The following is a 25,470-nucleotide window of genomic DNA, read 5'->3' on the forward strand; positions in this document are numbered from 1 at the left end:
TATGTCATCCCTATATCTAATCGTTCAAAACCAATATATGGTAATATTACCGACATAGAGATAGCAGATGAAAATCCAACAATTAATGATGATGTACATGATGACACCATAATGGATGATGTGTGATATAGTACAAAATGAACCTCGCAAGGATGTTCAAGGAAACACACAAGAGGACAATAATGTGATTGATGATGATGAAGTTATTGAGCAATATAGCAACACATTTAATAGTGGGATAGACTTATTTGTTTCGTTACCTCTTGGTAATATAAACCTAGAAGTAGATAGTTTAGCAAGGGCTAATCTCATTGAAGATGAGATGGATCATTCACTGTAACATACTTAATTTGCTTAATGATTTAATGTGTATTCTTAATTCTATGGAAAATATCATGTGCACATGTGCATACTCAAGAATCAATAGTCAATTTTAAAGCTAAATTGAATTTTCCATAATAAAAGGAAGTATTTTTTATCACCTTCAAGTAGAGAAATTACGAGATACATGCAATGCTTGCTACTAATTGTATAATAAGGTTTGTGTTGCTTACCGCTAATTACTTATATCAGGCTTGTCAACTAGAGGAACTGCCATTCATTAGAGAGCAATGCAAAAATAATTACTAACTCTGTTTTTTTATTATATTAAGTCCAATTTTAGGTGGTTAAATAATTACGCGTCTGAAAACACATCTATTTGCACGGATATATAGACACAAAATTCGCGTCTATTTACACGCTCTTTTACACGCACATATAGACGCAATGATAGACGTGCCCGACTTTGCGCATCTAACATGCACGTCTATGCCTCGTTTCTGTTGTGGTGCCTAAACAACTCAGTCACACTTGCATCGCTCTACCCGTATCTTGCTTGCACACTTAGGAGTGCAAGCAGTGTCTTTAGGGGAGATACTCGGTGTTAGCTATATATAGTCTGTCTATATATAGTGCCCCAGGTCCCCTTTATATATTCCTATCATGTGTGCTCAGCTGACACACATGATAGGAAAATATAGAGGGGACCTGGGCGCTATATATAAATAGACTATATATAGCTAACAAGCTAAGCACACATGATAGGAATATTTAAAGGGGACCTGGGGCGCTATATATAGACAGACTATATATAGCTAACAAGAAGAGGGGGATAGGAGAGAGAGAGAGTAGAGAGCAAAGAGCAGAGAGTAGAGAGTAGAGAGAGGATAGCGGAGAGAAGAGAGAAAAACAGAACAAAGAGAGGGTCGGTGAGAGAAGAGAGGGAGTAGACAGAGGAGAGAGGAGAGAGGAGAGAGGAGAGAGAGCAACTAGAGAGTGTGAAGAGAAAAGAAAGGAAGAGAGAGGAGAGAGATAAGAATATAGATAATAGAGAAGACAAAAGTGAGAACAAAGAGAAGACATGGGAGAGAAGAGAAAAAGTAGAGTAGAAAAGAGAGTAGATAGAGGATAAATAAGAGAAAGGAGAGTAGATAACGAAGAGTATAAAGAGTAGAGGGAGGTGAGAGAGGAGAGAGAAAGGAAGAGAGAATAGGTAGTAGAAGAGTAGAGGAAAGAGAAGAGAAAAAAAGTAGAGAGTAGAGTGAATAGAGGAAGAGTATGTAAAGAGAGAGTAGAGGAGTAAAGAGAATAGAGAGAGAGAAGAAGAAGAAGAAAATAGAGAGTAGATGAGTAAAGAGAGAGAGAGGGAGAGAGAGAGAGAAGACGAGTAGAGAGAGAGTAGGGAGAGTACAAATAGGAGAGAGAAAAGAGAGTAGAAAAGTAGGGAGAGAGTAGGCTGAGTAGAGAGAGGAGAGAGAAAAATAGCAAAAGAGTAGAGAGGGAGGAGAGAAAGGAGAGAAGAGAGAAGAGAGTAAATGAGAGATGTGAAGAGAGAAAGACCAAATGGAGAGAGGAGTGACAGAAAATAGAAAATAAAGAAGAGAGTAAAAGAGAGAAGAGAAGAGAGAATGAGAGAGAGGGTAGAGAGAGAGAGAGAGAGAGAGAGAGAGAGAGAGAGAGAAAGAGAGGGACAAGATTCTCTTATTTGAGAAGATTATATAGCTAAGGAAGAGTGGGAGAGGAAGCACTAGATGAGGGAAGAGATAGAGAGGAAATCTAGTAAACATACTCATGAATTTATTCTTGTAGGTTGAGAAGAGAGTTGACACTATGAACCAAGGTCACCAAGCGTTCGTTAATTAGATATTCTCATTCTTACAAAGCCTTGATGTCAACAATAAAGGGTAGATCGTTCAAGCTATATAGCATTATCACATTGACTATTATGAGGAGTAGAGCCAAAGCACTTGATTTATACCAAGCAAAGCTAGCAAGCTTAGCGTCATACTTCTTGGGTTGTGTGGTTGCACTTGTGGCAAGGAGGATAACTAAGCCTTTCTACATTAGTTCCATAGTTCATTTCTCAACCCATTGGGAAATCAAAAGGCCCCTTTTCTACACTCATTATGGGAAAAAATAAGATTAGTTTGACTATAGCTTTGTGAATTTTGGTAGTTTTGCTTAATAGTCTTGACTCTCTAGGATTCAAGTCAAACCACACTAGATCCACCTTCTACTCTCCCACCCATAGCCACATCCTCACTCTCCTAGCTATATCAACATCAACACGATGGCTTATGAGAGGTAGATGGACATAGCAAAGAGTATATCCCATCCCATAGTTTGCCCATTCCATAGTGATCTTGCATCCTAGTTAGAGATGTCTACACCATGTAGGCTTATGACTCTTGTGACTACTTCTAGCTTCTTGTACATGACCAACAATTGGACACATTTATTGGTCATGAAAAAGTAAAGTAAGAGTGTTATGAATCAGATGAATGAGCTTGTTGTGTTGACATATAGACATAACATTGCAATAGGATGGAAAGTGCAGGACCCCCACAAAAGGAATCAAATGATAAGGGCTCTCCAAAACTTTGACATGATATACTTAAATATACTTCCTCTAGTAGAGTCAAAATCCTTTTGCAATCAACAATGTGATTGGAAATAAAAAACTTCTAGCCATTTTCATCCAACTCCTCATTTTTGTTATACACCACATAGCCCTTAATACGCACATAATAAAAAAACAGCATAGGAAGCTATGGGATGTAGTCTTTCAAGACCTTATTCATCGTGTTCATCAAATGGGCTACAAAATTTGTTGCCCCTTGTGGAAGGATACACATACACACTAATCTTAAGGGTGCCTTCATAGTGATGGCATCTCTATTTTCCATAGCCAATCAAAACTAATCATAAACTAAGTACAAATCCCTAAATGAGTAGACAGCCTTTCCCGAAAATGCTTCTAAACTCATCTACTACTGGCCTAGCTCCAATATTTCTTATCATTACTTTGTTAACTAGCTACATGTCCTAAATGAATTGCAATGTACCATTCTTCTTAGGCATGGTAAACCAAATATTTGAATATGAAGTTGATGATGGCTTCAAAGTTTTTGTCTTGATCTTCTCATTTAACAACTCGATCAACTTAGGCAAGTATTCCTAAGGCACAAGAATTGGTCTTAGATACCATCGAACATGTAGTAATGTAAAAGAAACCATTGAAGCCACAACCTCGCCACAACATTTAGATCAATGCAACCAATTTCAATAGGCTAAAATGCAAAAGCCTTTACATGCTTTGATAACATTTGTACAAAACAGTCTCTTTCTATTGGAAAGAGAAGCCCATCACATCCAATCTTCAACTCTTTCACTTATTCAATAGTAAACTTATATAGAACACCCTTTGAATCTCTTAAACTTGACTACTATGACACTTTCTCAAACATCTTATCACTAGAAGGGGATAAAGTCATAGCAATTGGCTTAATATTTTTATCAACTATCTCATACTTGATTTACACAAGTGCTTCAGCCCAATCTAGCTACCATTTACATTCCTTTTTAGAAAATACTTCTATGGCTTGATACATATCCAATATGCATACATGTAAGACTTATTTTTCATCTATATTTTTTGGGTTAATGATTGCTGTAATTTTAGCCATAGTGTGAGCAAAAATCAACTATCCAATATCCCTAAAATGTAGTCATTTAGCCAAAACCCCATATTTTCTAAGCTCTTTTTCAATTTTATGTATATACAACCTTTTAGTCCTACAGATGATCTCAACCCTCTTGAATCTTCCCAAATAGTTTGCTACCCATACATGAAAACCAACATTAAATTTGTTTTCCCCTTTACTAGAGGAAGCAAGAACATCCTCTAAGCAGCACTACGATAGCCTCCCATTATAGTAATGGCTTCTAAAAACCCTTACATTCTTTGACATTTGACAACACCCAGATAATCCCTAAGAATATCCCTATTTCGTTGATGCTCTTCCATCATCTTTTCTCCTAACACAAGCATATGTTGATCCATCATCAAGCACTTTAGTCTCCATTCTCATTACAACAATATATGGTTGTCCCAATATAACCAGATAACTGCATGTATCATGCACGAAGTAGTGCTAGTCACCCTATATATCCCCAATAGTTACCCAAACATTTGGACATGCAACATAAAGATTCCCAAATGAGTTGGCCAACCACCATTCTCATATAAACTATGTGTCATGACATTTATTTCAAACCCATGATTGCATGAATAATTTCTTCTAGGAATGAAGTCAAATTCCTCATCCTCATGAGATTGTAGCTATATAACACCTTTTTTAGTAGTGATATTCATAACAACATTTTCAGCCAACGCAATGACCTTTGCACCCTCAAGTAGCCTATTTTTAGCCTTCGTTTTAAAACAATAATTGATTCATCAATAGGGAGAGGGAAAAAAGTAAGCTTTTTGAGTGATTATTTGAGCAAGCTTTTCTAGGAAACCTGCATTTCTTGTTCCACACAGTCCACTTATTCCATTCCTAGATATTTCCACCTCGACCACCACCACCACTACGATCCCCATTGCTGCCACTGCCACTACGGCTACCTCCACCTCCACCACCACTACCACCATTGTTGTCATTACCACCATCGCCACCTCCACCATCACTACCACTACACTCACCACATCTACAACTGCTACTATTACCTTCATGCTATCTATCTCTCTTCTCTCTCTCTCTCTCTCTCTCTCTCTCTCTCTCATTCTCAGTTTCTCTCTCTACTTGTATATTTCATTCTTCTCTTTCTAACAAGCTCGCTCAAATTACACTCTATCTTGTGTAAATGATCCTCTTTCTCTCTAACACGTAACATGGATACATTCATGCAATCATCCCATAATGGTACACCACGGCCCACACCTTTCTCTCTCTCTCTCAAATTGCTTCATCTCTTTATACTCTCTTAGTTTCTCTATACATGCAATTTCTCCCTCTCACTCTACATTCTCTCTCTCTTTGTGTTGTGTAAACACCTATATATATATATGTATATAAATCTCAGTCACACACTCACTCTATGTTTGACTCCCTCTCTCTCTCTCACTCACGTTCTCTCTCTCATGCATGTGATCAGTCTACATTGTATAATAATGTCTCACATCAGATTATGACATGTGTTGTAACAAAATATTTTCTTAAATTGTAAATCTCTCTCTCTCTCTCTCTCTCTCTCTCTCTCTCTCTCTCTCTCTCTATCTATCTATCTATCTCTCTCATAATGTGAATGCTCACGCAACCACTCTATGTTTTTAGTTTAATTGAAATGGATTGATAGCTCCCTCCCCTTCCCCCCTCTCTCTCCCTTCCCCCTCCTCCCAATGAATTGGATACAAGAGAATTCATACAAGCAATCCAAATGTACATTTATAGTGCGTTAACTTTGGCAATAGTGCTTTTGCTTGACAAACTAAGAGAGACAAGGTTATCAAAGGCTTGTCAAATTTATTGACATAAGCTATCCAATTGAATCGTAATTGAATTGTATAATAGTACTTACTTTAAAAAATAAAAAAATGCAATTATGCTAAGGGGTAGTGTTGGTATTGCATTGCTGGTCATAGTATAGGTGATGTTGGAATAGTTCTTTTGCTTCCAAATACAATGTGCAAGTTTTCTTTAATGAGTATGGGTTGGTGTATAAACATGTTGGCATTTGCATCCATTCCAAACACTCGGAGGTACACATAGTATAGGTGATTGCATACCAAATACGCTTTTTCTTCAGTGACACAGTCCATGAAATCCTTGCAATTACATGTTGAATTCTTTGCAATGAGCACATCATGACACTCTTGCAAAGCACTTGAGTTAAATGTCTCTATTTTGAAAAGCTCATGCTCTAAGGGCGTCACCACACTGTGGACCTTCATAATTGCATCTAGAGGCAATGTCAAGTCTATCCTTTTCCTTGTAGCTTGTGAAACACCTCTTTGATATCTACATGAGTCCTCATTAGTATCCACCTCTCATGCCACCTTTTCTAAAACAAACCCACAACTCTCCAACATGTGGATTTCTTCTATTGTCAAATTTTTGCCTTGTGCCACTAGCTATACTTTTGGAACTTTGGGCAATGCATGATGAATGGAAGAACAAATGTTCCACGTATGGTCCACACTATCATTACAGAACAAAATGAATTGGCACTGCACTCCATGTTGATTGCAAGCTTCTCCTCTTGGGTTGGACCACTCCATGATGCCCCAAAATGAAGGTGTTGTCACCCTAGGGAGTCCACCTATAAGAAATCATCTATATAACATGCGTTCAAAGGATATTAAGAAATACCCTTTCTTTACATACTATAAGGTCCTAAATGACCCCTTTGACTTTACTAAACTTACAGATTTTTTTCAAATTGTAATTTAAAAATACGTTTTCTAAATATAATGTTGTACATTTTACAAGTATAATATCCTTTCTTTTGAACTTACATGGTATCTTACATGTTCTATAAGGTGGACTCCCTGGGGTTGGCACCCCATACATCATGTTTTTTATTGGTTTTTTGCATTTTCTTTGTCTAGATCTCAACCACCCTTGACATTGCACATGACCATGACCTAGAATCCTTCTTATAGCCCAAACAATGTCGTTAAGGACTCTCTTCACCATCATTTCCTTTGAAGAATTTGGTGATACTACCCTTGGCAAAGGGTCCTCAAAGTTTAGTTTTATTGTGCTCTTTCTTCTAAGTATGTTTTCAATCACATACTGAAGCCTTTAAGAGGCATTCACTTCCTCTGACCCCACTTTCCCATCAACATTGTGTTTTCTCGTCTACAGTCACATTGTCCCCTTGAAAATCAGGGAGATGGTAATGCAACTCAGATTTTCGTGCCACCTTCTCAACCAGCCTTGCTATTGCTTAAGGTCTGGGGTTGATTTCTTGTGGCACTCAACTCAAAAGCTTCTCTGCACTGGGTGCTGCACCATGGAACTTTCTGCCAATGAATGCATGTCGTTTTGTGCTCTATAGTTGTCGAGCATTGACTAATTCACTAACACAACAAGCTTAGATCCTTTGAATTCCTCCCTTGCCAACCAACTTGTATACATTGACTCTGCCAAGTTTGTGGTTGGAGCAATGTCCTCCACCACATGGGCAAAAATGCAACATGAGAGGGTATGGTGCATGAGAAAATAATTGCATCACAAATCACATCCTACCATTATGAATTAGTCTTACCTCAACGAATTGTCACCTTCAACGTGGATATGTGATATGGCACCAACTAAACCAAAAATCCATTGCTAGTATATTGCAATCTACAACTTTCCCTGAGGCCTATCAAGCCCAAATGAATTGATATTGCACTATTGCACCATCTTCCTTGGCCACACACCTCCACATGCGGTACAAATGCTTATGCTCTTGTCTTTGGAAAATCTTGTACACATATTGTGCTGTATGTGTTTGGATACTTTGTTCCCAATGAAATAAGTAAGATCTCTCCCTTTCTTGCATTATGTTGTTTGAACCACCATTGAACACTATGCAAATGGCCCTCCAGTTAGCAGTTGCCTCGTCTGCCACCATGAATCCTCAGAAATTTGTGCTTGGAATGAGGGCACTCATGAGTGGCCTTTTAGCCATAGTCATTTGCAAGTGTCGAGGTCTAGCAGCACTAAAGTCTCTTAACATTTCCTTACGTTCTTTTGCACCTTGTTGACATAAGCTCTACATGTGCCTCTTTGCACCTCATGGTTATGTGTGCCTTGATGGATGAACAATCTTGACATTGTGCTCATTGACATCACATAATACACCACACACTTGAAGTTTGAGAGCAAGATGGGGGAGTTCTTATTGTAGGAGCATCCAAGGATTCTAAGACCATTAGTTGACATTCTGACAGTCAATATGTTGGTATTAATTTTACCTACATGGCATGTACTGGGACTTTATTAGTATGATTTACTTGTAATAGGGTACCAAATCCAAGTCATGCTACTCCGCAATCATTTTAATGATAGTGGAGCAAATGAAGTCACATACATGTCCATGCCACCTAGTTTGGGGAGCTAGAAATCGACCATGGCCAGCACAATTTCTATTTGGACACTTTAGCTCTCCACTGCATTTTCTTTGGCAAACAGTGCCAGGAAATGCCATCGATGTTGACATGGGCTTTGTCCAACAACCAATGTCCATCGTATTTTTTCCCCATACCCTCCATTGGATGCATATTGTTTACTACCTGTTGAAGCTTGTACGCCACATTGCCATCATATAAAATTGGGATCTTCTCCACTCTCTCTATAATGCTTATATTCTAAAGAAAATGATATAACACTTAGTGTTGACCCCTCGAAGACATTATGTACTCAACCACACTTACAACATAAGAGAATGGTTCTATCCCATCCTCTTCCACATCAAGCGTGATAGGGATGGTTTTTTTTTTTTTTTGGCAATGTCCAAGGGGGGTGGTGAGGCTACAATGTAGGTCCATTTCCTTGTTTGACAACAAGATAGTCTTGTGAGACCAAGGTGTCCAAAACATACACTTAGCAAGCCTCATGGTCATTGTTGCAATGGATCAGCATGCTTTGTATTCGGTCATTCGTATGGCTGATAGTAAGAACACATGAGACATTGCTATTGCAAATGTCTTCCTTCTTCAACATCAAGAATTGACTACTTGTGTAGTGCATAACACGTTTGGTAGAGAGGGAGTATACATATATGCGGACCTGGATGTTTGGTGTAGATTCCTTTCCAAAGCTATCTACATGTACAAATACGAATGTCAGATATGGGTAACATTGAAATACATAGTGTGGGGGTGTATGTCATATATGAGAGAGAGAGAGAGAGAGAGAGGGAGAGAGATAGAGTGTGTGTGTGTATGTGTGGGTGCCATATATAAAGTGTGTGTACATGATATATATATATATATATATATATATATATATATATATATATATATATATATATATATATATGTATGTATGTATGTATGTATGTATGTATGTATGTATGTATGTATGTATGTATATATGTATATATATATATATATATATGTATGTATATATGTATATATATATATATATATATATATATAGAGAGAGAGAGAGAGAGAGAAAGAGAGAGTATATGTGTGTGTGGGGAGGGATGGAGGCCAGAAAGAGGGAGCCAAGGAGAGAGGGGGTGATGGATAGAGCGAGGGAGGGGAGGGGAGATAGAGAGGGGGGGAGGGGGTGAGAGAGAGGGAGAGCTGCACAGACCTACAAGATCAAGTAAATATTCCACAACTTGGGGGAGGGGGCACTATATCATAAGGGGTATAAGGCTTTATATAACCACTTTGAGATAGTGGATCATTAAATGCATATTAGATAGAGAGAGAGAGAGAGAGAGAGAAATGGAGAAAGGAATACTTAGAGACATGTGTCGTATGAAGAGAGAGCTATGAGAGGGGGGGAGGGGTGTTTGGCATATTTTTCTTTACCAAATATAGGGGCATCGATGATCCCTTCTTTGGTGACAGAATGATCCTGGTCCACATGCACCTCAACCATCTTGGCCCACATGCACTCTTTCTCACATACTCTAGACCCTAAACCTAAATAACTAAGATAGATGCGCACGTCAGCCTCAAAAAGATCCTAATTCACATGCATTCACACTCTCTCTTCATCCCCTCCAAAAAAAAATCCCATACAACTAAGATAATAATATAGTATCATATTAACCAATTAATATTACTATGCTAACATAATGATTTATATGAAATAATTAATACTAATATATAAATTAATTAATATTAATATACTACGGGATCACTTCATACTAATTGATTACTATACTCACATGTTAATCAATATAGTTACTATTTAATATATAAATATATACTAATTATTATTAACTATTAATAATATGTATATTAATTAATGATAATTATAATGAAATAAATACACATAATATTCTTATTAAAACACTAACTAATATTGTAAGAAGTTGGAAATAGTTAAAATGTTGATAATATGCCATGTCACACTTACATTGGTATATAAGGAGATAAGTTGTAAATTTCCACATCTTTTTGACATATCAATACAAGTACAATCTTTCTCTTCCTTCTTGCTCCAAGCTTCCATGGCTTCTACATCTTTCCTGTCTTTCTCTCTCCAATTCTAGTCTTTCTCTCTCCTCGTCACTCTATTTCTCTCTCTTCCTGCAGTCTTTCTCTCTCCTCTGCAGTATTTCTCTCTCTTCTTTCTCTCTCCCTAGTTCTCTCTCTGACAAGTGGTATCAGAGCTTCAGTCTTTGATCCATTATTTTCTTCCATTTTCACTCTCATTTTCCTATTTCAAAACCAATTTCAGACAAAAATGGTACAAGACAGTGACTAGTGGAGTGCTGCAGGACAACTACAGTTAGCAATGACTACATCTGGAGATATCCAAGGTCAGATATGGCGGGTAAAGGCTTAAATGGCTGGACGTCATCAAATTTCATGCAAAAATGGAGGTACACAAGTACGGGAGCAGTAGGGGAGTTTCCAAAGCATCTCTGGACCACAAGGATTGCATGCAGAAGCATTAATGGTAGCTTTTCTTGGGGGTTTACACCTCTAGACCACAAGGACTGCATGCAGAAGCATTAATGACAGCTTTTCTTGGGAGTTTACACCTCCAGACCACAAGGACTGCATGCAGAAGCATTAATGGCAGCTTTCATGAAGACCACAACAAAAAGCTTTTACAGATTTTCCCTCTTTTCCACTTCAAATAGTCAGTGCACCCAAATTTTGTGAAAACCCATTTTCTAATGACTATAATCTTCTGTCGATCTAGGAACTTGAACTTAGCATGTCGAAGACCCTCTTGTGCATGGTTGCCATTGTTATCTTTGCAGCGTATTGACAATAAGGCTTGCCCAATGGCAACTCGAGCACAGGTTCCCTGAGGCTTTCCAAAAGCACCTCTCATTTCTATCTAAAGCCTATCAACTCCAACACAAGAAAGCATCTTGTTGATGCCGAGAACGTGAAAAGGATGCACCCTCACTCTCAAATGGAAGGCATCTTTCCCAGCATACTTGGTCATGTACTTGCTGCAGGCAGTTCGAGCGGCTTCTAGAGCTTCACTGGCAGGAAGCATGGAGTAATCAACAGGCAAAGCCATGAAGTTGCCACCATGTCCAAGCAACATCACGACTGAAGTTTTCGTGCATACGGAGGAACATTAGCAGTGTGCCCTCCCTTGGCATCGGCCCTATTTGCCCGTCTTTCCTCCATCCGGACCACCTACATTTGACCTTTGACCTGCCTTGGTAACACTAACAGTCCTTTTAATAGCAGGAGAAGCTTGCCTATACTTGGATTGGGCCTCAGCTGGAGCAGTTGCGAGTGTGATACTTCTCTGGTATGATTTCCTCACATCAGGGCTGCCTTTCACACTGGATGGCTCACTTAGAAGCCCTTCTCTATCCAAGAAGAGTGAGCTGCGGACTAAGTAGTCTCAGGCGGGAGATGCAGAAACAGACCGGGGGTGAGGCACGGGCGAAAACTCAGGAAAAATCTTAGTTCTTACTGGCCTTCCTCTTTGAGCATCATCCTTCTTCTCAACCCTTTCAGAAACTAGGACCCACGATGCTCTCTCTCCTGCTTGTGTCTGCCTATGCCCTTGGTTGCCTGTTAATAAATGTTCCTCTTTCCTCAGAGGCTTAGGAACATAGAAACCTGTATCACCTTTAGTTTTTCTTGTTTCAAGTTTTGCATTATTTGTATTCACTTTAGCTGTGGTAGCATGCTCCTGATGCTCATTCTGATAAGACAAGTCCATTGCAGCTTCACCCTGCCCTTGCTGACAGCTAATTGCAGAATGGGGGCTGCATTTTCCGGACATGCACTTGAGACATGTTCATTGGAGTGCGAAATTGTCCCTGCTCTGGAAGCTCTTGAAACCTGATTTCAGCAGACTGTGTTGGAAGTTGCTTGGGACATGATTCAGCATCAGCTGCTTTCCTGGTTTTTCCAGACCGAGCCTCTTCCTCTTTCCTGCTCTGTTCTTGAACAACAACATTTGGACTTGATGAATTTTGAACAGGAGCCCAAACCAGGCCTTCAGTTACATTCGGCCTGTCCAAGTTGCATGATCCGGGTACAGGGCGATCCCTATTAAAGCGGCGTGGTAAGTTGGATTTTCTCTTGCCCTTCTTTCAACAGACCTTCTGTCGGCAATAAGCTTGTTGGCAAGGCTTGGCCCCAGTGCAAGACTGGAGTGATCAGTACAATTACATGAGATAGCTGGGTTGAAAGCACAAACAGATGTGGGTCTTTACTGGGCTCTTTAGTTTCACATTGGCTTGGATGGCTCTTCTTGCCCCCTAAAGGATTCCAAAAGGTTGCAAGTTCTGAGCCTTCTTTTAGAATTTTTGGAGCTGTCCCAGGCTTCTAAAATTCTACAAATTTTGCAGCTAGTTGCTGCTTTTCAGATGTGCTTGAGGTTCCATTCCAGAGAAAGAAGCCATTGTTTTGCAATAGAAAGAGGTAGCAGTGAGGCAGCAGTATGGACTCGGTGACTATATGGAGGGAGACGAGGGTGAAATCACCTGGTTCAATGCTGGTGTACGTGTTGGTGTGGGCCTTGGCTTGGGCATGTGTGTAGGTCTTGGCATTGGTGTTGGATTGATGATGAGGGCTTACCAGTCAACTACAAGGACTTTCAGAAGGCGATTTCTGTAGCCATGGATGTGTTGTGCTTTTTCTGGGGAGTCCAATTGCAACAACGATTGTTTATATTGAGTTTGCTCAATAACCCAACTTAAAAGGATGTGATAGTCTGCTTCAGGTCTTGGCATTCAGCTTGCCATGTTGTTGGCCTGGGCTTTATTTTGTGAGGCCTGGAGGATTGGTTTTAGCTTTTCCAGTTATACATTCTGGAGCCTGCTACAACATTGGAAAGAGCTTTAACTTCACAGAAGCAATACGAATTCATTATCCCACAATTTTTTCTGGAAATGTCAAGAGGGCTACATAGTTCAAGTTTCTGAAAACTTAAAACTCCTTGAAGGACGACTGGTTTTAATACAATGGGCTTGTGATGAAACAGACTGAAAAGAAATTGTGAGCTCCTCACAAGAATGATTTGTACCAGCCTGATCAGTTGCACCAAAAAGTGGCAAGGAGGTTATCTTGCACATTCCAAGTTTGATTTGTGCATCTGTTGATACACCGGTGTCCACGCTTGTGAAGCTTGAACAAAATCATGCATCCGTGTTAACCAGCTCTTCCTCATTTAACAGTGCATTCAACACTTCACTCCTACTGGGGAGTCTCATAAGGATTTACAGTGTGCATTGTGGTAGGATTTGCAGTGTGCAGTGTATTGTAGGGTAAGGGACCTCTTTACCAAGCAGTGTTGCATCAGCTTTGATGATATGCAAAAAGGGAAGAAGTTCCAACCACGAGGCATCCTCTGCAGCATTTGCTACTACTTTTGCTACAATGTCACATAGCTTTTGAGGACACTTTGGCTTTCTTCTTGATGAACATAGTAAAGAAGCTGTTCTTTGATAGTCGCCTGTGATTGCAGACTAAGTTGTGACTCTTTCCAGCTCCAGTTGGGCCATACATTTTGATGGTGCACCTGCCTCCCAGTTTGACAATTTCAATACGACTCTCCACGTACTTCTTATAGAAGCTTTGCATATCTTCCATTTCCTAATTGAACTCTTAGAGGATGAGGATCAAGGATGTAGGCCTGATATTCGGGAGGGGCTGTGGGTAGTAATAAGGGTGGTGCTATGGCCTATGGGATTTTTATCGCTATGGCAAGGGGCTTGTTCCCCTATTGGGGGTCTTCTTCTTGTAGGTGCTTCTATCCCTTTGACTTCATAAGGGAGTGTTTGGTGGAGATTTTGGTGGCAAAGGTGGCCTTCTTAGGCAAGGAGTGCACCCTTCATGGCCAGTTAGAAGAGTTTGTGGGTGTGGCTGGTAAATTTTCTATCTAGGGAGGTGATGTCTTGTCCCAAGGAGTGCACCCTTCATGGCCAGTTAGAAGAGTTTGTGGGTGTGCGATGGATGGAGTCCCTGAGCCAATCCACCACTTGGAAGGTACTACCCAATCTATACCATCAATACTAGAGGAGACAGGCAGCCTTCCAAACTTACCTACAATCTTGGAGCCTGAGATGGAGGCAATGATTGATGCATTGATGCCCATGGATGTCGAGACTTTTGATCTGCTTAGAGAGGAAGTATCAATACCATTATATGATGGGTGCCGAGTGTTAGCTATATATAGTCTGTCTATATATAGTGCCCCAGGTCCCCTCTATATATTCCTATCATGTGTGCTTAGCTGACACACTTCTGGGGTTCCACTTCTGGTGTCGTGTCTCTCTTCTCCTCTCTCTTCCTCTGTTCCTCATCTCCCTCGCACATTGTTCAACATGGTATCAAAGCGAGGTTTCACAATTACGCAAAGATAAGTTTTTGTTCTTTGTTCATTCTTAGATCTTACTTTCATGTATATGGTTTCATATTTATGTTGCTCATATATATTGCTTTTATATCATATATATATGTTAATAAATATTTATGGCTATACTTTGTTGCAATTTTTGACTTGAGTTATGGCTTTGAAGATGTGATATAATCATGGTAATTATGGCTTTAGGTTGTTCTCTCTGAGAGAAGAGCAGAGCCTTGCGTTCTCTCTCTCTCTCAAGAGCCTGGCACATGTCTCCCTTTGATTGGCATATTGCATGTTCATGTGACAGTCTGTTATCCAAGGACCTCTACGGTGTTAGCTATATATAGTCTGTCTATATATAGCACCCGAGGTCCCCTGACACACATGATAGGAATATATAGAGGGGACCTTGGGTGCTATATATAGACAGACTATATATAGCTAACACTTCTTCCCTCTTTCTACTTTAGTTTCTCTCTCCTCTCTCCTCTTTCTCTTCTTTTTTTCCTCTCTTCTCTATCGTCTCTCTACTCCTCTCCTCTTCTCTCCTCTACCCCTACCCTCTCTCCCCTCTCCTCTCTCATCTCTCTACCATACTTTCTCTCTTCTCCATACTCTTTTCCTAGTCTCCTTTGTCAAATCTCCACTCTCTACTCTACTTTCTCTCTCTCCATTCTAGTCTACTTTCTCTCTCCTCTTTCCTCTCTCTACTACACACTCTCTCTCCTCTCTTATCTTTTTTCTCTTCTCTCTACTCTCTTCCTACTTTATTCTTTTATATCAAGTAAATAATTTGTTATTTAATTAAGTAATATTCTTTTCTCTTTGTCCTCTCTCTTTTCTATATATATTCTCTCTCTTCTCTCTTTTATCTCTCCTCTCTACTCCTAGCATTTCTCTATCGTTTACTTTCTCTCTTCTCTCTCTCTTCTCTCCCCTCTCATCTTCTCTTTCTACTCCACTCTCTCTCATCTGTCTGCTCCCTCTACTCTCTCCCCTTTCCTCTTCTCTTTCTACTCCTCTCCCCTCTCCCTCTCCTCTCTCCTCTCTCTCCACTCTCCTTTTCTCTATCCTCTCTCTACTCCCTCTCTTTTCTATTATCTATTATCTCTCTACAATATGTTCTCTCTCCTCCCTACTCTCCTTTCTCAAATCTACTCTCTACTCTCTACTCTCTACTCTCTACTCTCTACTCTCTACTCCCTCTTTCTTTTCTTCTATCTTCTCTCTCTATCTCTCTATCTCTATCTCTCTGTCTCTCTATGCATACCTCTCTCTCTCTCTCCACAATAGATGGTGGATATACCAACAAAGTTTAAGAGGGGAATGTGCATGATACAATTTTCAAATGTTAGGCCTTGCTATTGGAATAAGCATCGATAAATGCTTTGGAGTGAGTACACTAGTATATGCATCAAAATAGGCAACAGAAAAACATCAAAGACAACAAATGTCATATATCAAGGATGAACCATGTATTTCAAGGATTTCATAGAAGAATATATCGATAGTTATAATGATGGGGATACAAGAAAAAGGAACAAGTAGGTATTTTGGCCCTAAGGATCAAATCCGTGCTATTTATATTTGCTATCTGATTAGACATAGGCCATAAGGAAAAAACATTAGAAACAATAAATGTCATATATTAAGGATTATACGAACATGTATTTTGATGATTGCAGAGAAGAATACATCGATAATTATAGTAATGGGTGTACAAGAAAAAGGAACAAGTAGGGATTTTGGCCCTAAGGATAAAATCCTTACTATCTATGTTTGCTATCTAATCATTATAAGGAAAAGAAGTGTAAGACATGATATATGCATCCATATATAGGGAAAAATGCACATGATGAGACTTTCAATCAAAGATATTGACCTTCTATAATTGCTCAACATAGCAATCTTGCAATAAAAAAAAAGATATAGAACTAAAGTTAATTCCATCAAACATTATGTGTAAGCATGTATAGAACCATACGTTCTTGGATTGAAGATTGCTACCTCTCCTTCAAGTTGGAATAACTTGTTCACAAGATGCTTCATTCCATCTTGCTACCTATACTCCCTCTCTACTCTTAACTTGGCTTGCATATGAGAACTAGTAAGAACAACCCATGCAATAAATTAGTATGTCTTAAAAAACTAAACATATAAATTTAAAAAAAACTAATTAAATAAGGTTATCTTTAGAAAGTTTATTTCAAAGGTAGCATAACCACCACTTCCAAGGTTTTATGTCAAGCCAAACTCAACTCGCATGCATGCATGCCTCCTCCTTCTATTTCTTCCACTTATTAGTATTTTCCTTAGTTTCCCCCCTTACTAATTTCAATTGCTTTTTTCAAATTAGGTGGGATGAGACATGCCATTGATATAGGCATCTCATGCCTTTGAGTGAAGGTATGAGATATGTTTCATGGTGGACATTTGCATATAATCAACTGAAAATCTATCTTCTATAGATGGCTATGGAAACTCTCTATGGAGAGTTCTTATGACCATACCCTTTTTCTCAAGTCACAAGATTTTGTGCCTTCCATAGCATAGTAATGTTATATCAATATTTGAAGACAACAAGGTCATGCATATGATTTATAAGTTCTTTCCTCTCCTTATTCATGACCACTACCATGTTTGCATATTGATAATGTAGGAGAAGCCAAGAGGAGTCACTAATGTCCTAGTCCTATGTGTTGTAGACACCTCGAACATGGATGGTAGTTGCTATTGGATAGACCACCATTGTGCGATGAGTTCTCCTCTTTGATATGTATTGTTGGCTCATAAACCTTTGTAATGATGTCATAAAATGGGAGAGCAAGGATATAGTTAGGGGGGAGGGAGTAGGCAGTGGATCTAAGGTAGTAGGATCTAAACCTTTGAGATTACTCGGTGGAACTATTAAAGCTCCCAAAGCCATGATCGAATGTGTCTAGTATCTATCTCCTTATTAAGTGTGGGGAAGGGGCCATTGATGGCTCAATAGAATAAAAATTGGATTGGGAAGATGACTTGAGGGATAGGCCGAGGAATGGATTGGGGAAGGTCACTATGTCAAGTAGTGGGTCATTGTCTCTATGGTGTCAAGGCATCACTACCACTGCAAGGATTCCAACCACAAGCAAGGTTGCAACCTGAGTGAGGACGAGAGCATGTGCTCTACTCGATATGAGCAAAGTGCTTTGACTCTGCTCATATGATATAATGATATTTTGAGTTTAAGGTGTGAATATCCTTGTCTAGATTGAGAAAAGAAAACTTCTATGTATGGTAGAGTTTGGTGAATTTGTTACTTGTCTTGCTTGAGATAACAAAGGAAAGCACTTGATAGTAGGTGAATAAGATGTTGTTCAACTTTTCCATCTACCATTCATTTTGATTGGGATGGGTCATGATTTTACCTAATCAAGATTGAGCAACATATCAAAACAAGATGAGTTTTCTTTATGTGTTGCAAATCCAATATGTAAAGTGCGCTTTTTAGGAAAAGAAAAAGCATTGAGCTGAGCTAGATTAAGAAAAAAGGGGCAATCTAAAAAGAGGAGGAACTTCATGATGAAGGGGGGAAGGGGGAGAAAATTCTAGCTAGGCAATATTTGTACGGGGGATGCATTGTCCTCTCTATCATTACGAGTCCCCATTGATAACAAGGGAGGAGTTGTTGTGATGAGCCATAGCTAGCTGTGTATCTTGATTGATGTGGGAAGGTAGCGATGCAATGATTCATGAAGAGGTGACAATTTTTTTCAATCGATCATTTTGGTTGAAGATGAATAGAGGAAATAATATTCTTGAAGGCATGTATGTGTTTTGTACATGAAAGCTAGTGATGGCAAGGTTAAAAGGTAGAGTTTGTATCAAATTCTGGTAGCCATAGACAAATAATAATTTGTAGAGTAGACTTTGGTGCTGAGTGATATTGTATATGGTGATGGTAACCTATCAAACATAAATTGTAGTGTGTTCCTAAAAGAGCAAAAGGAGGTGACCTGCTTGATGTAAGCTGCTATATAATCTTGTATCTTATCTACTAGGAAGCTTGGGACTGTAGTTAAGAAGAGGTTTTAGCTAGGACTATAGTCAAGAAGAGTTTTCTCATGGAATTATAGGATGAAGGCTGGATCTTCATTGTGGGCAACAGTGTGAGTCTAAAGGGACTTAGGAGCTTGCATATATAATGTAGGTAGCATGGTTACTATTGAAGGAAAACTTGGCAATTAGAAAGGTCCACTATAAATGTGTCTATTAGAGTAGAAAAGAACTTATATAAGCCTCATCCTAACAAGTCATGGCTGTTGATAGAACGGCTAGACCTTCATTGTGGGCAACAATGTGATTCTAAGCGATAAGTCATTAGATCAGGAGCTAGCATAGATATTGTAGGTATTGTGGTGACTATTGAAGGAAAACCTAGCAATTAGAGAGACCGACTATTAACATGTCTATTGGAGTAGAAAAGAACCATTATAAGCCTCATATTAACAAGTCATGACTATTTGATAAAGAGATTATGAAGACTAGAGTACTATTCACCATTGAGAAAGCACACTTTATGTAGCTAAGTAGGTGAGTTTTGGGCTACAATTGTAGCATGATTGGGAGACAAAGATGGAAATCAGTGCAAATTGAGGCGTTTGGTCCATGTGAAATTGCATTATGGATTTTTTCCTTTCATGTCCTCTATGATACCAAGATTGAATAGGAGACAAAGACTGCAATTTGTGAGCTAACTAAAAGTAATAATAGTAGAGACATGAAGACCATGTGATCATAGATAGCTTCCATGTTTGATTGTTGCATGAAGACTTGACAACAGCAATATTGGAATAGCCAATGTGATTACTAAAGGTGGAAAAGAATTTGATAGTCAGTTAAAGAGGCTAGCAATGAGTGGAAGGTCATTGTTGGGATTTCTTTCACTTCTTCAGGTGATCCACTCAATTCTTTTAGTGCCAGTTTGAGTTTGATTGTATGGGACACAACCAACAATCCTTCTAGAGATGTTGATGGGAAAGAGAATATATGGAGGCATCTTTGCTCCAATTCTAGGATTCATAACTAAAATATATTTTCAGTGTATTGATCCATGTCTACTAGGATAATTGCCATGGCAACATTCATGTCTATCCAACTAGTTTAGCACTTGAAGAGGTTGCAAGGGTATTGAAAGATCATGTTTCTATTTTCCTTGGTAAGGAAAAATCCTCCATGTAAACTTGGAGAAGAAAAGATTGTGTATATCTCTCTCTCATATAGGGTAAAAATTTGAAAGGAAATTAGAATCTTACATCTAGATCTTTAGAACATATCTATATGATGATTTTTTGGATTGGAAGAGTTTCAATGAAAATAGACAAAGGGGTGAGAAGATGACACTTATGTATAGGGTGATGATTAAATGCCAAGTAATTGATCACACGGGTTTTGGATATATGGATCCATGTTTCATGATGAAAAGTGAAACTTGAGATAGTGTTATTAATAGGTTTTGGATATTGATTTTGTCAATAAAAAGTTTCTACTTCATCATCTTCTCTTCTTGGTTCTTCGCTTTTTGAACTCTCACAACCAAAGGTCCACAAGCCGCATACACATAAAAATCTTCCCCACATCTTTGGCAAACCCAATGTGAAATTGACTAGGGTAAGTTTTCTAATATGGAATTCCAATTGGATGTAGATGGCATTTGCAAGGATTTAAGAACCCAATTGAATCCAGACATGGTTTATAAAGTGGATGTCATGTAGCTATTTCATACATTTGCAACATATATGTAGCAACAAGAAGTTGCAAAAGCTACTAAAAGAATGGAGGATTTGGCCATAGAGGTGTCTGTATTAATAGAAAATGAGTTGGATATCTTTGATGAGTGGGATATGACAAAATATTTCAAAATTTATGATAGGGAGATGCAACTACAAGGTTTCCTAGAAGATCAAAGGATAGTGTATTTTGAACGAATTGTGAAAAGAAAAATTAGGACGCAAGTTTAAGACATATGGTTCAACTTGGGAGAATTTCAAGCATACTCTTAAAAAATAGTAGTTTAGGTTGGATCTACAAGAAGATGAAGATCTAGAGTTGGGTTGTGAAGATGATTTAGAATAGCATGTAATAAAGATTGTGCATGATAACCTTGGAAATTTGCTACTTGCTTCTTATGATGCTATTTTGGATACTAAAGATCTAGATGACTTGCATAATATAGATGTGGTCTTTATAGATGCTTGTGCTAAATTTTCTAATGATACATGGATGCAAATACCTTCTCAAGGTGCTTACCATATGGAGGAGTTATTCAATGATACAATCATACTATTTGAAGGTGTGCAAGGTATGCATGCTTTATTTGTTGATGCAAATATGCTATCTATTGATGCTAAAGAATGTGGAAGATATCATGATAGTAGTTGCTTTGTTTAATAATGTAAATGAGGCAATGGCTTGCATGCCAATGATGCTTAGTTTATGAGTACACATGATAGCTTGTATAGAATGCATATGATGTTTTCAATAGGGATGCAGAAGATATGGATGTTATGAATGAGGATACAATTGTGAAGATTGCATATGTTAGTCAATCTGTACAAGACACCAAAGAAGGTGCTCTTCAAGGTCTATTAGTGCACTGTGTCAAGGGACATATGTGGTAGGCCCTAAACCATATGGGTTTGAGTAAAGAGACAAGATAGAAGCGACTCATGAAATTCTATAATTCAAATCAAATAAAACTCTAACAATTTCTCTCAACAACAATTCCACATTGTTGAGAGATAGGCATGTGAACCCTACGTATGCAAGGGTAGATAAAGGTAATTGGGTGTGAATGAATTAGAGGGCAGGGGGAAACCCTAACTTTCGCCATCTAGAGGCTATATAAACAACCTAAAGGCCACTCTCAATGTAGAGGATAGTGTACTAGTTATACTTGTGAAGAACTCACTAAGCAAGATCTTCTTCTTGTACTTGAGCTCTCTCTCTCCCTCTTGTGCACACTCTCATGCTCTCACTCTTATATTTCAACAGGGTATCATAGCCATCTCTAATCGAACAAGCTTCCTTCTACTCCATTTCCCACTAAGTGCACATGAGCACGCCATTTTCTCATTATACATCTTTACCTCCATAGTTGCATGCCATACCCACTTTTGTTGGAGGACCTGGGGTGAACAAAAGAGAGCATATTTTTCCTTAATTTCTCCTAGCTCAAGGCACTTTAGCATGCCACAACAATCCTCAACATTAGGCAGCCAAAAGGACACCGTTATTAGAATTTCTGAATCTATAGTGATACAACAATGGCAATGGCAATTTCCAAGCATAGTAATGGATTACTTGAGATTAGGATACCTATAGTGATACTTTTCTCTTTTTCTTGTGGCATCAACATGTTTCCATAAAAATTGAGCACATCACATCAAGAAATTCCAAGTATAGTAGAGGATTACTTGAGATTAGGATAATTTTGGGACCTAGGTGGTTTTACACCAGGCCCCCATTGACCACATGTTATATGTTCAAATGAGGATATTTTCTCTTTTTGTTGTGGCATCAACATGTTTTCATATAGAATTGAGAACATCACATTAAGAAATTCCAAGCATAGTAGTGGATTACTTGAGATTAGGATAAATTTTAAAAATTTCCAAGCCTAATGGATTACTTGAGATTAGGATACCTATAGTGATATGTAAAACCAGTTGCCTCACATTGTAGGAAAAGAGTAAGGAAACATCCTACTACATGAGGTAAAGTAACTATCTAATGTTGTCATATGCTTACTCATGAGATCATCTTATCTTCCTCTGAGAATTTTTTTCTCATTGTTGTGATGCCACTTTCATTTGGATAATTTTAGGCCAGAAATACTTTTCCAAAAGATAGGAATGTGAAAATGGAAGATGACATTGGCTAGAGAGTCTTGTGTATAGTGCATATCAAGAATCAAATAATAATAACTTGATTAGAAAGTAAATGAAAGAATCATATGCAATCTTTTCTTGAGAAGTGATGTCAAACATTCATAGAGTGATTGACTCTACTTGCACCACTAATGAGGGATATTGAAAGGATCTACCAGTAATATTTGAAATTTTTGCTTTTTTTAATAGATCTATTGCATGCTCCAATATAATGAGATAAAATCTCGATTTTATAATTTGAGAAATAATTGTCACTTTTTATTTGGAAGAGCTCGCACATGAATTAAGATTTAGGACCCTATTGACACATGCATGATACCACAAAGTTATATTGAAATAAAAATTATATATAAAATTATCACACTATAATATATGAAGGATATGCCAATGAAATTGAATACAAAAATATGCACAAAATTTTTAAAATGTTAGGCACCACCATCAAAATAGGCATCGATAAAAGATTCACTCTCTATATGCTAGTATATGCATCTAAATAAGTGTAATGGAATAAATCTTGAGAAAATATATTATATATAGACACAAATTATTGATGCAAATTTTGACGATTGCAAGAAAACATACCCACATGTACATTGGCAAATACGATTTAAAAAATGAAGGGATTTGACACTTTCTAGTGTAGAAAAAAAATAAAATCAAGGATTTGGCTCTTTGCAAGGCCAAATTCCTATTATACATGTAGACACAAGCCTAATTGGAATTGTGTGGGTAGTTGGATAGGACGATGAAAAGAGTGATAGATATGCTATGAGACTTTGTGTGAAGGTGCTAATAAATGAGAAGCAAAGAAGATAGCCACAAGTGAGCATTGGGGCATTATAACGACCCTCAAATATGATAGAGACACTACAAGGAAACACATGTATAGTGACGGCAAGTAGCCCCACAGGGAAAAAAAAGAGGGCCGAAACCTGAGCGCGTTTTACTTCACGCATTCGTGAGACATTTTGAGAGGGAGAGCGATTGTTTTGCATAGAGGGTTAGAGAGGGAGAGGAAGAAGGCTTGCTGCCACCACTGCCACTGTTCACGAAGGAGAGGAGGAGCCGCCGTCGCGAAGAGGAGCCGCCAAATCTTTACGGTGAGTTCATTCTGTCTCTCTTTTACTTGTTTAGGGTTTTGATTTGTGTATATTGAGAGAGAGAGAGGAAATGAGAGAGAAAGAGAGGGAGAGGGAGAGGGAGGGAGAGAAAGATAAAGAGAGGGAGAGGAAGGGGGAGGGAATAAGAGAGGGAGAGGGAGGGAGAGTGCATTCTCTCTCTCTCTTACTTTTTTTATATAATTTGTGTATATATATTGAGAGAGGGAGAGGAAATGAGAGAGAAAGAGAGGGAGAGGGAGAGGGAGGAAATGGGAGAGGGAGGGGGAGGGAGGGAGAGAGATAGAAAGAGAGGGAGAGGGAGGAAACGAGAGAGGGAGAGGGAGGGAGAGAGAGAGAAAGAGAGGGAGAGGGAGAGGGAGAGATAGAAAGAGAGGGAAATTAAAGAGAGGGAGAGGGAGGGGGAGGAAATGAGAGAGGGAGAGGGAGGAAGAGAGCGAGAAAGAGAGGGAGAGGGAGAGGGGGAGGAAATGGGAAAGGAAGAGGGAGGGAGAGAGAAAGAGAGGGGGAGGGAGAGGAAATGAGAGAGGGAGAGGGAGGGAGTGAGAGAAAAAGAGAGGGAGAGGGAGAGGGGGAGGAAATGGGAAAGGAAGAAGGAGGGAGAGGGAGAGGGGGGGAGAGGCGAAAACATAATAGGGAAATGAGAGAGGGAGAGGGAGGGAGAAGAAATGAGAGAAGGAGAGGAAGGGAGAAAAAGAAAATGAGAGAGGGAGAGGAGAGAGAAAAAAGAGAGAATGATAGGAGAGAGAAAAAGAGATAAGATGTTAAACATAATAGGAAAAGAGAGAAAGAGAGTGTGTGGGTGAGGATGAGGACGAGGGAGGGAGAGGAAATAAAAGAGGGAGAGGAGAGAGAAAAAGAAATGAGAGAGGGAGAGGAGAGAGAAAAAGATCATTAAACCTAATGGGAAAAGAGAGAAAGAGAGGGTCAGGGTGAGGGAGGGAGAGAAAATGAGAGAGGGAGAGAAAGAAAGAAAGGGAAATAAGAGAGGAAGAGGTGAGAGAGAAAAAATGAGAGAGGGAGAGGAGAGAGAAAAAGAGAAAAAAATCATTAAATCCAATAGAGAAAGAAAGAAAGAGAGGGTCAGGGTGAGGGAGGGAGAGGAAATGAGAGAGGGAGAGAAAGAGAGAAAGGTAAATGATAGAGCGAGAGGAGAGAGAAAAAGAAATGAGAGAGAGAGAAGAGAGAAAAAGAGTTATATCATTAAACCTAATAGGGAAAGAGAGAATGAGAGGGTTAGGGTGAGGGAGAGAGAGGAAATGAGAGAGGGGGAGAAAGAGAGAAAGGGAATTGAGAGAGGGAGAGGAGAGAGAAAAAGAGAAAAAAATTATTAAACCTAATAGAGAAAGAGAGAAAGAGAGGGTGAGGGTGAGAGAGGGAGAGGAAGTGAGAGAGGGAGAAAGAGAGAAAGGGAATTAATGAGAGATGGAGAGGAGAGAGAAAAAGAAATACGAGAGAGAGAGAGAGAGGAGAGAGAAAAAGAGAGAAAAATCATTAAACCTAATAGGGAAAGAGAGAAAGAGAGGGTCAGGGTGAGAAAGGGAGAGGAAATGAGAGAGGGAGAGAAAGAGGGATTGCTGATTTACC

This window comes from Lygodium microphyllum, chromosome 1 (genome assembly GCF_053477565.2).
Source record: "Lygodium microphyllum isolate KBCC chromosome 1, Lygodium_microphyllum_v1.1.10, whole genome shotgun sequence".
NCBI classification, from domain to species: domain Eukaryota; kingdom Viridiplantae; phylum Streptophyta; class Polypodiopsida; order Schizaeales; family Lygodiaceae; genus Lygodium; species Lygodium microphyllum.